At 37.1% G+C, this 13803-nt stretch overlaps 1 long non-coding RNA gene across 1 annotated transcript; it reads right to left on the reverse strand.

The window, feature by feature from the left end:
• Positions 1–542: 542 nt before the first annotated feature.
• Positions 543–11503, reverse strand: LOC116562387. The gene is made up of 2 exons (XR_004273911.1): positions 3334–11503; positions 543–2678 (listed from the first exon to the last, which is right to left on the reverse strand). It is a non-coding gene; the product is annotated as an uncharacterized LOC116562387 (long non-coding RNA).
• Between the last annotated feature and the right edge of the window lie 2300 nt (positions 11504–13803).

Here is a 13803-nt window from a genome sequence, read left to right on the forward strand (position 1 = left end):
CACTTTTTGGGAAGATCACATCATCTACCTACTCATTTACCGGGGAAGGAAACTGAAGTGCAGAGAGCTTACTGATGGGACTGGCCCTGCGCACAGGGCTGGAGAGCGGCAGAGCCAGGACTGGAATCTCAGACCTTTGATTCTCAGTGGCGTTTCCACTCATTCCAGGAGCTACCACTTTGTATTATCTGAATTCATCTGAATTCTGCTAAATAATCTCTAATTCAAATATTTATGATGTTATGTCAAAATGGAGCTTAACTATGTCAATTCCTTTATCTCGCAGCTGAAGCCAAATTGATTTCTCCACATCACCATGGCAATAGGTGACTACTCTGTACAGAAAGCCAACTCCAGACAAAACGACTTCATAATTAGCTGTGGGTCCTGCTGATCAGGCTGGGCTGGGAGAAGCTGGCATGGAGTCTGGGGCACCCCAGCCCCCACCCATAGGGCCACAGTGTCAAGGGTACCTGTCCCCCACAGAGCCACAGTGTTGAGGGTGCAGAGATGAGTGGAGCGGGAGCTGAGGGAAGCTCAGGTTCACTGAAAGGATTGTTTTATTTTATTGAGTTTTGTTTCATTTTTTTACAATTGATATTCACATTTCAAAACAAAAGAATAAGACTTCTGGTAGATTTCCTCAAAGGCAACTATTGAGAGATTTGCCAAAGCCATTGCCCCAGGGGTTGGTTTACATAAACAAGGGCATTGGAAAGCCATGTAATCTAAACTTCTCTCTCTGGCCTATGCCAGCATTTTAGCTGCCAATAAGTAGACATGCTTTTTGTTTCCAAAAATAAAAAGTGATTATACTCTTGCTACCCAAGTCTACCCTTGGCCACTCCACAGACCATCACTAAGAGAAGAGGGATGCACTTTGTGGTGTTGTTTTTGGAAAACTCCTATTTAGAAAACTCTTGAGGGCATGCTGTCATGAAGGCGCTGGCTGCTGTGGACAGGCAGTGACCATCTAATGGAGCCCCTGGAAGTACCTTTCCTGCCAGGGACACATGGCTTCCATTAGTCAAGAGCTTATGGCTGGCTTTCTGACCTGGAGTCTCTCCCATTGTCTTACATATCCAGTGCTGCTCTAGCCTGGACATGAAGGTAAAGAAGGAAAAACATGGAAAATGGAACATCTTTTGCAACTCTGAAAGATAAAAATATCCTAGATCACTCACAGGAAGGACTCAGAAATGTCACCTTTCTCTTGAAATTACAGTAAATATGGGAAGTTCTGAAATCGCCGTTTCAAACCATTTTTCTCTGATCCTCACAGGAGTCCACACTCTGTCTTCTACTCAGGGTGACCAACTTGTCCCAGTTTGCCTGGGACGTTCCTGCTTTTAGTGCTGGAAGTCCCTTAACGGCCCACATACAAGGAATGCCATCTTACAAGTAATAAACATAGAAAAACAGGAAATAAGAGGAACATCAGGCCAGCCTCCACTCCTACAGGCACCATTCAGAATTCTCCAAGGAGGAAAGGATATTGTCTTCTAGACTGGAAGTTAGAAAATGAGCATAAATATCAAGAGTTCTAATAATAGTCTATTGTGAAGGATTTTGAGACCCTTGCACTGAACATGACTTGTACAAGAAATTTCATCATTACTTTTACATTTCTGAAGTTAATTTGCTTCCAAATGAGTAGTACCAGTGAAACGCTCATTCTGCATCACTTCAATCTCTGTTTCTCTTGTCACACTGTATGACCTTCTTGCATTCCTCTTTCAAGGACATTGGGCTCCCTGGATAATCTCGGATAATGGCCCTATTCCAAGATCCTTAACTTAATAACATATGCAAAATTCCTTTTACCTTGTAAGGTAACATATTCATAGGTTCTGGGGATTAGGACCTGGACAGCTTTGAGGGGGCCATTATTCTTCCTACCATAAGAAGGGAGAGGCTAGAGATGGGAAGGGAAGTGGGACATGAAATGGTAAATCAAGATGGCTTGGCCTCTTCGATAGCAATAGGGAAGATTTCTCCCTGAGACCTCTACCTGCTAGCTATTCTCCCTCTATAACAGGAGCTAATGCTCCTCACAGGCATATTTCCATGAAGAATGCTAGACATTCCCTCCATGTCTTAAAGGTGGGGCCAAAATCTTCACCAAAACTCCAGCAGGCAGCTATATATTTTTTCTAATGTAGATATTAGAAACAAAATCACAAAACTGAGATGCACAGGAAAGAAGAGATTTAATTTGGGGGTTTTAAAATGTGAGTAGGTCATAGGTCCTCTTTTCATCAGTGTTGTAGCTATGCTTCTGCGGAAATGTTGTAGAGTTAGAGCAACTATTTTATTCTGTTAAGGATAAACACTGAAAAAGAAAACATGTATACAAATGTACACACAAATTACAGAGTGGGACTTGCAGCACTCAGCATGTTGAATGGTACGGATAAAATGAACCAGAGCTATTTTATACCAGAGACCAATATAAAACAGAGAATCCCCAAAGTTGGCCGACATGAGGGTTTTGCTGACGTCTTAGCAGAAGTTCAAGGATGCACTTAATCATCCAGTCACTTGGCAGTCTGAGGCTTCCTTACTCTCCGTTATCCCTGAGGAGCTAAGCAACAGTAGACAGTGTCTTCATGCAAGGGGCACTGAGGATAGGCCTCCAGTCTCACAAGGCTACATCCCTGCCCAGAAAGGAAGGAATCCTGCAGATTGGTTATAAAGATCTCTATACAGGGCATTTGGTGTGGAGATAAACATAAACCACGTTTTTTCCCCTATAATTATGTTTACAATCTTTTAAAAATTCAACTTCTGCAGTAAATCTAAGTGCCAATGTGAGAAGAGCTAAGCTGTCCGTTTTCACTTTGCCAATTTCCACAAACAGAAACAAAGATTTTTTTCATGTGTGCAAGAATTCCCAAATTTAGTCAAGACTGGAATTTCACTGTTTTTATTTTTATAGCAGCAGTGTAGTGCCCATGGGGTGGGAGGAATCAAGAAATGGAAAAAGAGACAATTTTCCATTAAAGACAATAATGGGGGGGCGAAAAGTTAAAAATCACAACATATTTTCGATTTTCTTCCTGAGTGGTTCGGTCAGTTATTTGGTCAAGCCCATAGAAGGATGTCAAATAATGCTGATACAGGGACCTTGAAAAATCACCTTTTGTTTTTGTGGAAAAAGGAGAGAGGAAATTGAGGTGAAACTGCAAAATGTTTCATTTTTTTTAATGAAACCAGCAAAAGAGAAAGTCCAGCAAAAGAGAAGGTCCTCTTCAGCGCCAGTGCAAATGTTTTTGCAAAGTTCAACTGCCAAGTGTCCTTTGACGCCTGCCAATTTTCATAATTGAAAGATACCTTTTTAAATGAACTTGCTGGTTTTCTATTGGGCTAGAGCAACCTTCCCACATCTGGGTCATTCTCTTTCCTCCAGCAAGACCCAGTTCCTTCAAGGACTTCACTGAAGATTTGTGACTTTAGAAGGCATGCTGTCATGAGAACACAATGCTCAGTGCCACATTTTAGACCAAAGGGATTTTTCATCATACTTTAAGACTTTTTACTACCAATTACATGGTGAAATGCAAACCAGTAATCTCCAAGCAGTGTCAGACAATCAGTTCATACATGAGAACCCTACTTGGTCTGCTATGAATAAAACCAACTCTCGCCTTGTTATTGAACAACTTTGCATAAAACCTGAACTGGAAGAAAAACCAAAGAAGTAGAGTGAAGGCAAACACTAACATCTATAAGAAAACTATTATTTTTGTAGGAAAGGCTGCAAAAAGACACTGAAAGTGTGTTTTCATTGCACTTCATCAAGTCATTTAATAAAACTGCCATTCCTAACACACTACTGGCTACTTTGGAATTGTTTTCACAGTTACTCAGCAGGAAACTAACATTTGAACTTACCAATCTTTTGAGTTGCAAATTCAATTTTAAACTTTTTATTTAAAAAGCCTCAAGAATATCTATCACTCCAGGCAGAGGAACGATAATAACATTAAGTTTTATGAATTATTACTTTCCAATCAAGGGTGACAGACTTGCTTATAAGAACAGGGTGAGACTTTTCATAAGCAGTAGAGTTCCATCCAAGTTCTCCTGATTCTATTTTGCCAAAGAAAGGAAAAGGATATTACATTTTAAAATAAAATTCCTCCAAACAAAATCTTACCAACACTTAATGTCTGTGAGTTCTTGTGGTGGCTTTATGTTGTAAATGCTAAGGTTTTATATTACTTATATAAGCTTTAGTCTCCAATAGAGCTGGCAAACAAAACCCAAGAATGCTGAAACAGCTGTAGTACTGTATCTGAGTCATTTGGACCAAGACAGGCATGGGGGCTCGAAGCCGGAACAGTGTTCTTAAAGCCCACTGCAACCCTTAGCTTTTCATTTCAGCTTCCAGACAAAGAACTAGTGATGGCTGCTAATCTCATGAACACTCAGTGAGGCATACAAGTTGGATATTAAGGCAGGAACTTGCTAAAATTTTTAAAGGGTCACTTCAAAGGAAAATTCCACGTTCTTAGAATTAAATCCAATTCCTTAGAGGCTTTGATTCTATTCTTGCAAAGGGTGAATCTTACAGATATCCAAACAGCCAGCGCCAGTCAAGGAGAGATGTATTTTAAATAAGAAAGCCACACAAGGGTGGCTACAAATCCTTTATATTAAACTGCATTAGTCTATGCTTTCATTACTTCAGAGTCAGTTTCAGAACTGGCCTGAAGTTTGGCAATCAAATCAAGGATGAAAAGAATGATCATTTAAATAGTTTAAAACAAACTGTTTATTAGTCTTTTAAACATAATTTAGAAGTATTTCTCCAATTATAAATCACTGACATGTTAATTATAAATAATGCTTAAAGAGTGGCATTCTAATTATAAATAAGGCTCATCTGTAGATCTTCCAAGACCCCCTGCAAGGCAGCTGTTCTTTGCATACATAATTTAAGTTACTCAATGCGTGAGAAGGTGGTAAACTCTTTAGCTTTAAACATAGCGTTTTAAAATATGAATCTCGCAAATTCAGGTTGCCTCATTTCCATTAGCCTAAAAGAGTAAAATTTTTACTGCAGTACTTTAATGAACATTTATTCTCAGACTACCACCTCATTGTGAAACATTAGGTAAGTTACTTAACCTCTCTGAGCATAAATGTATTCCTTCAGGGAAATATTAGTGCCCATTTGATTAATGAGTTAATGTATGTAACGTGCTTAATAGAATACATGGAACAAGGTAGGCCCGTAACAAATGATAGCTATTATTGATATTAGTTGTAATCATAAAAATGGAATACGGTAGATTCGGCTGATGTTTTAAGCCACTAATTTAGAATTTCTCAGATTTTTTGAGCCATAAATCTATAATAATTAAAAATGGTTTTGACAAGAGCTCAAGAGGAAATGGATCCCTTGTTTGCCAAAGGGACTCGATAACTAAGGGCTGGGTATCAGTGAGGAAAGCCATGTGAGTGAGGAGATTCACAGACTCGGGCTGATCATTGAGATGAAATCACATTCCACCATGTCCCTGGCCACCTTTTCCTCTATACCCCAAATATGCAGAGAATGATGGTCAACATGCTAATATGACAGCTTTGAAAGGCTTGTGCCCCTTCACGTTAATTTTCTTGAAACCTCAATTTTCTTACTCTCCAAGGCAGCTTTCCAGCCAAGGAATCTATGAGCTAGTCAGGTAGAGGTAGTTAGGTCCTTAATCCAAAAGAATGTCAGGTTCCAGTGTCAAAAAGGAAGAGAATCTGAAGCCATTCTCACATGCACCACTGCCTTTCCTAGGGAAAGAAAGATTTTGGTGGTGGGTGCTATGAGTGTGTGTCTCTACTCAAAGAATTAGTGAGGGTCTTTTGTCCTTAAGTAATTAATTAGAGAACAGACCTTTTTTATTAAAACGTATCTCCTAGAAAGATGTTTTTATATCTTACTGAGCTCTTTCCACATGCCAGTTTTTGCTCTACATTCTACCGAGGAAAGAGGAGTGATAAGACGTGGGTTTTGTCCTCCACTTACAAACTCAGGTACCATGTGCAGGACCTATTTCTATTTGCAGCTCCAAGTCTTAGACCTATGGGTATGCCTCTAACCTTCACCTAGAAAGAGACGTCACCACCCAACATAGAGCTCTTTTTTATGCTTTACCTTGCTTAGGAGGAGCTGTATTATATAAATTTCCTTTGCAACAAAGATATTCATCTGTCAGACAACGGTTTTATTTCTTAAAAGTGAGTTCAAACAAGCCTCCAGAGATTTGATCAAAAAGAAAGTTAGCTTTACTTCTTCTCAATTATGGTATATCTTTTAAAAGGGATAATTTTTTGAAATATAATTTTCCTTTTCTAGAAGTTCTTCCTCAGCTCTGCAACTTATTTGCTGTGAGAGATCTTGGCCAATTTGCTTAACCTCTTGTGCCTCAGTTCCTGCATATGTAACATGGAATAATGGCGCCTGCCTATAGGGCTGTTGTGGGGGCAAAAATGATAAAAGGTGGAAGTCTCTTGGAACAGTAATTGGCATGTAGTAAGCATCCAATAAAGATCAGCCATCATTATCATTGTTATTTTACAATTACATTAATATTGGTTGTAGTATTCTCCTGCTAGTTTGTTAGGCAGACACGTTGATAGAATGTCACAGAAGAGTGAAGTGGTTCTATACGTATTGTAGTATCTCCTTAGTAGACCAGAATGCCATTAAACCCTTAGCCATGCTATGTACCTTAGAGAATAAAACCACTGAGCAAGAGTATAAAAACTTTATTTTAGCCCCAGTTCTTCTAAGCACTTGCTGTGTCATTTTGGACAAGCCAATTGCTAGGATCAGCAGGTGAAAACAGAGAATGCTCATCTAAATATAAATTTCATATAAGTAACATAATTTTAGTAGAGTATAAGTATGCCTCATACAAATGATAAAAAGTTATTCATTATTTACTTGAAATTTAAATTTAGCTGGGAGACTTGCATTGTAATTTGTTAAATCTGGCAGTCCTGAGCTTCAATCTCTTAATAGATAAAATAATGATACTGAATTAGGTCAGTGTTTTCCTAACCCTACAGAACATTTTCTAGGAGATCTGTTTCAATAAAAAGAATCCATTCTCCAATTAATTAGGGAAATGCAACAGGTTGTTGTCCCCTTCTAGAAATTTACAGTATAAAGTAACATATTGAATGTTACAAAAACCCTAGCAGTAAATAAACCTCCTTGACTTTGTTTAAGCCACATTTACTCAAATTGTTTCTTCACGGGATTGTCCCTTTGCATTTATAAACACCTCTAGAACACGTTTTGAGACATGACAGACTAGATGATACCTAAGGATGTTTCCATCTCTAAAAGTTTAGGATTCTAAGGATCCGAGATTGAAATTATGCAGTCTTAAAGTACTCCCCAAGAAACAAAATGTAAGTAATAATAATCTAGTTGGTACAAGGCATCATCCATTCAGACAAAATTTCTAAGTAAAAGTCAATACCTGGTCATGACTAGAGTAGGTGGTGCTACCAGAAACTGAGAATAATGATCTTTTCACTCCATCTATTCAACACTCAACATAGTATCAAATGTAGCAACGAAATAATGTTGAACATTTTGTTTGACAGTAATGTCTATCAAAGTGACATTGCATTCAGTCAGCATTGTTTAGAGAAAGAGTAACGGCTCAGCTGACTTCATTTTCCACCAAGGTTGCCAGGTGAGTTAAACTAAATTCTGTTCTTATCAATTCAATATAAGTTTAATAAATAGTGGCTCATTTAGGCGTGATTAAAACGGAACTTGAGAATTCCTTTTTAAAAACATTTCATTAAAAGGATAGAACTTGAAGTGATTTCAGTGAAAATGACAAAGTAATGACTTCTGAAAATCCTCTCCCCGCCCCATAAAAGCAATGAGAAAACCAGCAAAAATTGTCAGAATTAACTTTTTCAGAAGTCTGGAAAAGAACCAAAAGCTTGCAGCAATCCAGAGTGTTTATTCAGAAAAATGGCTGAATCGCAGTAAGCACAGAGAGCTTTGTGGCATTTTAACTTGCCCTATTCCAATCCACTCTACCTCCTCCAGCTCCACAGTACATATAAAATCAACAACCCACAATCACAATGAAAAGCAGCAGCATTATAGTCACTGGAAAGGGCAAAACAAGGTTGGAGTTTCTTCAAATCCCCATTCCCAGAAAATTACAATGATTTGACCTCTCTGGAGGTTCCCTGGAAGACCCTAATCAAAAGGTTGTCCTTAAAAGATCTGCTTCAGGAGTTATCTAATGCAAACAATCTTTCCCTCCGGGGCATTTGTTGAAAACAATCTTGAATATGGCAGCTCCTTGAAGCAGTAAGACACAGTTGATACAAACAATACATTAACCAAAAGGCTTCAAAGGAAAATCTGAGATGTTCATAGGGAACTTTGAAAAGCTCTGATATATTCCTGGGAATCTAAAAGGCTACTTGCATATGTGGAGCCATGTGTAAACTCAGGACTACGCATATTGTCAGGAAAAACAGAGAATGCCCTGTGCTCTCAGTTCTGGCTAAACTTGAAGCTTTGTATAAGCATGAAGTAAAGGCTGAGGCAGAATTGTCAAGTTCTTGACTGAGTGTGGAAGCCATGCTCCAAAATGTACACAGAGCCTCTCAACAAAAACTTGGGGATTTATTTGTTCTAGGCATGTAAAATAATTTCTGTCTGATCATTATCTGACCACTAAGCTGAAACTTCAGTGGCTACCCATGACAATAACAGCAACAACAAATGCAGGCTTTGCAGAATTATTTCAGAAAACCACTACCACCAGCAAACCCTAGAAGGAGGTAAATCTGATTTTCAGTGCCACATCAAATTATTTTAAATATCCAGCTTTCAGAAAAAAAAAATAGAACATGCAAAGACAAAGAATAGTCTATATACAGAAAAACAGAGTAACCCGTGGAAATTACCCATGAGAAAATCCAGCCCTTGGACTTGTTAGACACAGACTTTAAGTTAGAAATTTTAAATATGGTTAAAGAACTAAGGAAACTATATCTAAATAATTACATTAAGTATGAGAATGACATTTCAGAAAATAGAAAATATCAGTAGATAGGTAATTATGAAAATGAACTGAATAGTAATTCTGGAGTTGAAAAATAAATAATTGAAATTAAAATTTCCTACAAGGGCTCAACAACAGATTTCAACAGGCAAATGAAAGAATCAGTGAACTTTAAGATAGGGTCCATTGAGATTATCCAGTCTAGGTAATAGAAATAAAAGAGAATTTTAAAAATAAGCAGAGACTCACAATCAAGCCTAAAAACATGCATAAATATAGTCTCAGATGTCAAGCATAAGGGGGGAAAAATTAAAAATAATGACTGAAAACTTTCCAAATTAGAAGGAAAAACTCAACAAACTTGAAATATGATAAAGTCAAAGAGATCTATACCTAGATACATCATAATGAAACTGGCAAAGGACAAAGAAAGAACCTTGAAACTGAAAGAAGGAAACAATTTATAAGGTCAAGGGATTCTCAATAAAAATAACAAATAATTTTTCATGAGGAACCATGGAAGCCAGAAGCAATGGAATTACATATTCTCAATGTTAAAATAAATGTCAACCAAGATGTTGACATACAGTTTTATATACAGCTTTTTTTTAATATTCTTCAAAAAATGAAGACATTCCTAATAAACAACAGTGAGGATTTATCACTAGCAGATTGCTCTACAAGGAATACTAAAGATAGTCCTTCACACTAACATTAAAGGACATTAGATAGTAACTCAAATTCAAATAAAGAAAATAAAGAGCATTAGAAAAAGTGACTACATATGCAAGACTGTATAAATATATTTTTTATTTGTAACTCTCACTTTTCTAACTTATTATTTAAAACCCTTTTAAAGCAATAATCATGAATCTGTGTTGTGCACATACGATGTATAAATTTAACTTGTATTACAATAACAGCACAAAATTCTGCGCTGAAATTTTAAATATAGTCAAAAAACTAAGGAAAGGGAAGTTAAGACATTTCTAATAAACAACTGAGAGGATATATCACTAGCAGACAGCTCTACAAGAAATACTAAAGGTAATCCTTCAGACCAAAATAAATTTAGTAAATAACAGCACAAAGGAGGCAGGAGGAAATATAGCTATATAACTGCAAAATTTGTACATATTATTGAAATTAAGTTTATTTTAATCTGAACAAGATGGCTACAAATTAAGACAACTGAAAAAAGTTGTGGACTGGCATGTCAGCAAGATAGCTGTCTAGACTTGCCTGGCATCCATCTTCCCCCGCAAAAAGGGACCAAAACAATGACTAAAACCTCTATTTCCACTAGAGTGAATGAGGGAGTACACTGGAGAGCACCAGGGCAATTGCGAAATCCTCATGGAGCATAGAAACTCAGAATAGCACCATAGAGAGGGGAGCGAAGAACTCTGTCTCAGCCACACTGTTTTCCCTGTTGAGATCAGCTCAAAGCCAGGATGAACTTCTTACGGGAAGAGGGCAAGCTATAGCTGCCCAGCAGTCCTCATCACTGCTGCAGCTGCCTGTGGCTTTTGCTACAGGAGAGGTAGATAGTCTTCGCATGCCCTAAATCAGTTAGGAGGGTTGCCTAGAGTTCCTGTAATGGCATTGCCTCAAAACAGCAGCCCATTTGGTGTGTGCACACACACCCCATTCTCCATACTAAAGCTGTATAACACAGTACCGTCTTGAAACTGGGCCCCACTACTAGAGTGAGTCCTACCCTGGGATCCAGTAGCCACTATGTCTCCGTAGCCCTGAAGTCAGGCCTTCATTCCAGTATTTTCACATGAGTGGTTACATCACCACTACCCTAGCTGCTTGGAGCCTATTGCTGTGTAGAATGGCTAAGATTTTGGTGTTCAAAACCATGGAGCACCCAACTCACAAGGGAAGGAATAGGTGGACCTGCACAGGAGGGAAGATGACACACAGGTGGACAATCTGATACACAAACACACTTGTCCTGCCCGCCAACCCAGCAACCCCTACCCCCACACCACCTTACCCAGGAAAATCCTACCACTGCCATCACAAACCAACAACCTAGGCCCTGACAAAATTGCAGACACTATGAATGAGGATTTCAGCTAAAGAAAATGCATAGAGACCATGCTACTGAGTCCATCTAAAACCAAAGCCAACGTACCATACTTAAACAACATCCTAGGACTCAAGTGCAGGAAACAGTCTCTCCCTTTGAAAACTAATCCATAAAATTTGAAAAAATGACTGTTCCACTGGTATGCACAGTTTCTAGCCAGAGCAATTAGCAAAGAAAAATAAATAAAAGGCAGCCAAATTGAAAAGGAAGAAATAAATCTATTTGCCAATGACATTATATAGAAAATTTTAAGGAATTCACAAAAGTCTAATAAACCAGTTTAGCAAGGTTAAAAGATACAAGAAAAAAATAGCATACTCAATATTTTCATACACCAGCCATGAACAACCAGTAAATAAAATTAAAATAATTTCATTTATAATAGCATTGAAAATAATAAAATAATTAGGAATACATTTAACAAAATAATTCCAAGACTAGTATACTAAAAACTACAAGATAGAATTGAAAGAAACTAAAGACGACTTAAATGGCTGGAAAACATCTTGTCTTCATGGATTGGAACACTTAATATTGTTAAGATAACAAACTTCCTGAATTCATCTAGAGATTCTGCACCAACTCTATCAAAATTCCAGCTGCCTTCTTTGCATAAATATATAAGCTAATTCTGAACCTCATGTGGAAATTCAAAGGGTTCGGAATAACCAAAATAATCTGAAAAAAAAAAAATTAAAGAACTAACACTTACTAATTTTGAATGCTACAGCACAAAGCTATAGCAATAAAGATTGTATAGTAGTGGCATAGGATAGTCACATTTATCAATGGAATAGGATTGAGAGTCTGGAAATAAACTCATACATTTATGGCCAACTGATTTTTTACAAGAATGTCAAGACAATTCATTGGAGGAAACAATAGTTTTTTAAACAAATGGTGCTGAAAAAATTAGATATACACATGCCAAAGAATGAAATTGGATCCCTATCTCATACCCTATACAAAAATTAACATAAAATATATCAAAGACCTAAATGTAAAAGCAAAAATTATAAAACTTTTAGAAGAAACCACAGCTGTAAAATTTGTGACCTCAGACTTAGGCAGTAGTTTGTTAGATATGACACCAAAAGACAAGCAAAAAAAGAAAACAACAGATAAACTGGACTTTATCAAAATAAAAAACTTTCACTTCAAAAGATAAAATAAAGAAGTGAAAAGCCAACCCACAGAATAGGAGAAAATATTTACAAATTATTTGACACTCAGTACCATCACACCCAGCGAGTCACTGAGTGCCAGGGAAAAAAAATATTTACAAATTATATACTGTTAAAGGTCTAGAATCTAGAATATATTTAAAAGCTATTGCAACTCAACAATAAAAAGACAAATGACCCAATTAATAAATAGTCACAGGATTTGAATAGACATTTCTCCACAGAAGATATGCAAATATCTTGTATAGACATTAAAAGATGCCTGATGTTAGTCATTAGATAATGTAAATCAAAACCATAATGAGATAACACTTCATATCTACTAGAATAGCTACAATAAGAGGCAATAATTAAGTATCAGTTTGAATAAGGAAAGACTGGAACTGTCATACAATGCCAGTGAAATATAAAATGAGAGTTACTTTGGAACATAGTTGGGCAGTTTCTCAAAAAGTTAAAGATAGGGTTACAATGTAATTCAGCAATTTTATCCCAAAGTATCTACCCAAGAGAATTTAAAACATATATTAAAAACTTACACATATATATTCCTAACAGCATTAATTATGATAGCCTAAAAGTGAAAACAACCCAAAGGTTTATTAATTGATGAACAGATAAGCAAAATATGGTATACTCAAACAATGTAATATTATTCAATCATAAAAGGAATGAAGTTCTGGTTTATGCCATGACATGGATAAGCCTTGAAAACATGTCTAAAGCAAGTAAATCCATTGTAGAGGCAGAAGTAAACTTCCTTTCTGCCCTTTCTGAAGGTTCACTGAAATAAAGTGACAAAAGACAGGTTAACAGGAAAAAAAAGCTTACACATTTATTAATATGCATAACCATGGGAGCCATACAAAATATGAGACTCAAAACAGGGCCACATGGTTGAAGCTTAAATACCCTCCTTATTAGGGAGAGAAAAGTAGGCAGCTGTAACCAATTTTAGAGGGGTAGTAAGTTATTTTCAGGGGAAATGAATGGACTCAGGAGGCAAATATTATTTTTTAAATAATTGTCTTAGGAAACTGAATGGGACTGGCAAGTTAAGGGAAGGAGGGCAGTGGAACTGCCTTGTGAACAAAGGTTGTCTTAGTATGTAGAAAAAGCCTCCTAGGTAATGTCTCCAACCTGCCCTCAAAGGAATAGATGAAAAGTCTAACTGTAGGTAGTGATAACTTTTACAGTCTCTTCTTTTCTCAGGTGGTTAGTCTTTCTGGATTATTTGACGAGATTCCTGTAGAGTGGGTCTTAAGACACTTACATTTCCTTTGAGAACTTTCCTTAGTTAGATAAGGAAATTCCAGAGATAGAGTCCCTCCTTGCTCTTGGGGTCAGGGGAGAAGAAGCAAAAGAAGGTTAATGTTTTTGGTTCTGAGGCAGCTTCTAAGGTAACTCCAACTTCATTTAATTCAAAGTGCTTAGTATGCCAAAGCACCACAGTGTAGGATATCATTTTCTG

The sequence above is a fragment of the Sapajus apella genome, unplaced genomic scaffold (genome assembly GCF_009761245.1).
Source record: "Sapajus apella isolate SASKATOON/1434 unplaced genomic scaffold, GSC_monkey_1.0 scaffold32, whole genome shotgun sequence".
In the NCBI taxonomy this organism is placed as follows: domain Eukaryota; kingdom Metazoa; phylum Chordata; class Mammalia; order Primates; family Cebidae; genus Sapajus; species Sapajus apella.